At 40.8% G+C, this 4,076-nt stretch overlaps 1 pseudogene; it reads left to right on the top strand.

The window, feature by feature from the left end:
• The first annotated feature begins 3,426 nt into the window (after positions 1 to 3,426).
• LOC134385287 (U4 spliceosomal RNA) lies at positions 3,427 to 3,506 on the top strand (annotated as a pseudogene).
• Positions 3,507 to 4,076: the final 570 nt, after the last annotated feature.

The raw sequence follows: 4,076 nt of genomic DNA, 5'->3' as shown, positions 1-4,076 counted from the left end.
TGAAGCAGGAATTGGGAAAATGGGAAGAAGCCAGTGCCCCAGTCTATTTAATTTACCACATTTTCCAAAGCCCTGTCACATTATTTGTATCACTGCATGAATGTGAGGTAATCAGAGAGGAGGTGCTTTGTCCATGTGACTAATGAAGAGCACACTGAAGCCCAGAGGGAATCATAGGCAGGCAGTAGGTGACAAAGCAGGTGGGACTAGAACTTGGGCCAAAAGGAGGGCACCTGTAGGAGGGAGCACAAAATGGCACAAAGCACTGACAAGCAGCGTGACCCCCTCCCATGTAGGGGTGCATCAGAGAAGAACCTTACTTTTTGTAGATGACCTCTCGGTCCCTATGGTCCCTTGGTTTGTGGCCTGACTCTTCACTAGAACCAGAGACATGGTCAAAGCTGGTAGGGTGACTGCCCACTCCTGAGAGCCTGATAACTAGATCTGAGCTTTCCTGCTCACTGCCTGAGATGCCCAACACCATGTCAGATGGTGGAGGTGGCTACTGCACCCACTCCTGTTCTTTTGTCTGATGCAGCAACCCTCTCTATTTAACATATCTGCTTTCTTTGATCACCATCCAAGTCATATGCCACTTTGGTCCCCTATTCTCAACTCTACCCTTATCACCATAATCTCATTTTTCTCCCTTGACCCAACAACCTGTTCCTCCCATACTTCACAGAACTTTCATCTGTGCTCTCTGGAGCTCTAGCTACATGATTAGCTGTTTCCTGGTCTGCTTCTTCACTGACAGTTCCTTGCATCTCCTGGCTTTAACTGTAACCTGGACTTCCCTTGAGGACATTGCTTTCTTTGTATCTCAAGCAGACACTACTCATTCTCTCCAACTCTAAAGTATCTCAGGGTGGGGATGTGTTGTACAGATGCTCCTTGCTCCTTCCAATTCCTTTCAAACCATTATTCCTCTCTTCCTATTAGAAAATCTCTTGCTCCTTAGAAGTATATGCTACCCACTTCATTCCCTTGGCACCTCCAGATCTCCTGTCTACTTTTTTTTCTGTGAAACTTTGACAGTAGTCTCAAAGTCTTATTCTTGAGTCTGTCATCCTGAGTGACTTCAATGTCCATTTAGATGACCTGATTCAATGCTCTGGCCTCTCCTTTTCCTGATTTCTTTATCACTAAAGTCCACCACCTATATTCCACTTTGGCCACCTCTGGCCATATCTGGTCTTTTCATTACCCAAGAATCATCCCCCTTCTGAAATCAGTTACTCAGACATCCTGTTTTCTGACCACTGCCTCCTGTCCTTACAGTATAATCATTCAATTGCTCTCACGAGGTCCTGCCTCCCACTGACCCTTTCTTTCTGCTTGTCTATCAACTCTGATTCTCCTGCTGCCTTTACTTACTTCAGATTCCATGATTTCATAATTCCAGTGACTTTCTTACTAACATTCTATATTGTCTTGCTGTATTAACTTTTAATTGTAATTTCCTAGGGTGACAACCCAACCTGGTTGATTCCAGCTATTTGACTTCCCTGTGTTGCTGAATGCTGCTGGGGGGAAAAATGTCATACAACTGGAAGATTGATACTAAATTAACAGCCTAACCTCAACTCTATGCTTTATACTAAACGATACCCACAATGCAGGTATGCCTTGTTTCAATGCACTTTGCTTTATTGTGCTTCACAGATATTGTGTTTTTTATGAATTGAAGGTTTGTGACAACCCCGCAGCAGGCAAGTCTGTCGGTGTCCTTTTTCCAACAGCATGTGCTCACTTCATGTCTCTGTGTCATACTTGGTAAATCTCACGATATTTTAACCTTTTTCATTTTTATTATATCTGTTATGGTGATCTGCAATCAGTGATCTTTGATGTTACTATTGTAATTTTGGGGCATCATGAACCACAACCATGTAAGGTGGTGAACTTAATTGATAAATGTCGTGTGTGTCCTGACTTCTTTACCAACCAGCTGTTCCCCTGTTTCTCTCCTTCTCCTCAGGCCTCTCTAATCCCTGAGACACAACAATATTGAAATGAGGCCAATTAATGACCTCTAAGTTATTCAAGTGAATGGCCTCTAGGTGTTCAAGTGAAAGGAAGAGTTCCATGTTTCTCCCTATAAATCAAAAGCTAGAAATGATCAAGCTTAGTGAGGAAGGCATGTCAAAAAATGAGACAGGCCAAAAGCTAGACCTCTTGTGTTGAATAGTAGCCAAGTTGTGAATGCAAAGGAAAAATTCTTGAGGGAAATTAAAAGTACTACTCCAGTGAACACACTAATGATAAGAAAGCAAAACAGCCTTATTGCTGATATGGAGAAAGTTTTAGTGGTCTGGATAGACGTTCAAACAAGCCACTACATTCCATTAAGCCAAAGCCTAATCTAGAGCAAGGCCCTAACTCTCTTCAATTCTAGGAAGGCTGAGGGAGGTGAAGAAACCACAGAAGAAAAGTTTGAAGCTAGCTTTAAGGAAAGAAGCTGTCTCCATGAGATAAAATTGCAAAGTAAAGCAGCAAGTGTTGATGTAGAAGCTGCAGCAAGTTATCCAGAAGATCTAGCTAAGATCATAGATGAAGGTGGCCACACTAATCAACAGATGCAAAGTAGATGAAACAACCTTATGTTGGAAGAAGATGCCATTTGGGACTTTCATAGCTAGAGAGGAGAAGGCAATGACTGGCTTCAAAGCTTCAAAGGACAGGCTGACTCTCTTGTGAGGGGCTAATACAGCTGATGACTTTAAGTTGAAGCCAATGCTTATTTAGCATTCCAAAAATCTTAGGGCCCTTAAGAATTATGCTAAATCTACTCTGCCTGTGCTCTATACATAGAACCACAAAGCCTGGGTGACAGCACATCTGTTTACAGCATGGTTTACTGAATATTTAAAGCCCACCATTGAGACCTAATGCTCAGAGAAAAGATGCCTTTCAATATAATACTGCTCATTGACAATGTACCTAGTTACCCAAGAGCTCTGATGGAGGTGTAAGAAGAAATTAATGTTGTTTTCATGCGTGCTAAAACAAAATCCATTCTGCTGCCCATGGATCAAGGAGTTTTTGACTTTCAAATGTATTTCTTAAATGTATTATCCTTCTTAAATGTACTTAAGAAATATATGTCATAAGGCTCTAGCTGCCATAGACAGTGATTCCTCCGATGGATCTGAGCACAGTAAGTTGAAAACCTTCTGGAAAGCATTCACCATTCTAGATGTCATTAAGAACATTTGTGATTCATGGGAGGAAGTCAAAATATCAACATTAATGGGAATTTGGAAGAAGGTGATTACAGTCCTCATGAGTGACCATGAGAAGTTCAAGCCTGCAGTGGAGGAAGTAACTTCATATGTGGTGGAAATAGGAAGAGCATTAGAATTAGAAGTGGAACCTAAAGTTGTGATGGAATTGCTGCAATTTCATGATAAGATTTGAATGGATAGCTTTGCGCAGTGGCAGTATCGTAGCTAATGAGGTTTATCCGAGGCGCGATTATTGCTAATTGAAAACTTTTAAGAAGAGAGAAGACTCAAATAACCAAAATTAGAAATGAAAAAGGCAATATTACAACTGATTCATCTGAAATACAAGGAATCATTCGAGACTACTATAAACAACTATACGCCAACAAATTTGAAAATCTGGAGGAAATGGATAAATTTCTGGACACACACAAGCTCTCAAAACTGAACCATGAAGATGTAGAAAATTTGAACAGACCAATAACAATAAAGGAGATTGAAGCTGTTATCAGAAGGCTCCCAACAAAGAAAAGCCCAGGACCAGATAGATTCACAGCAGAATTTTACCAAACATTCAAAGAGGAATTGACACTGATTCTTTACAAACTATTCCGAAAGATTGAAACGGACGCAAATCTCCCAAACTCATTCTATGAAGCAAACATCATCCTGATACCAAAACCAGGTAAAGATATAACCAAAAAAGAAAACTACAGGCCGATATCCTTGATGAATATAGATGCAAAAATCCTCACGAAAATACTAGCAAACAGAATACAGCAACACATACGTAAAATTATTCACCATGATCAAGTGGGATTCATCCCAGGGATGCAAGGTTGGTTCAAC

The sequence above is a fragment of the Cynocephalus volans genome, chromosome 8 (assembly GCF_027409185.1).
Source record: "Cynocephalus volans isolate mCynVol1 chromosome 8, mCynVol1.pri, whole genome shotgun sequence".
NCBI classification, from domain to species: domain Eukaryota; kingdom Metazoa; phylum Chordata; class Mammalia; order Dermoptera; family Cynocephalidae; genus Cynocephalus; species Cynocephalus volans.
Note: the sequence above shows the minus strand (reverse complement) of the source record. Positions and strands in the feature narration are given on the sequence as shown.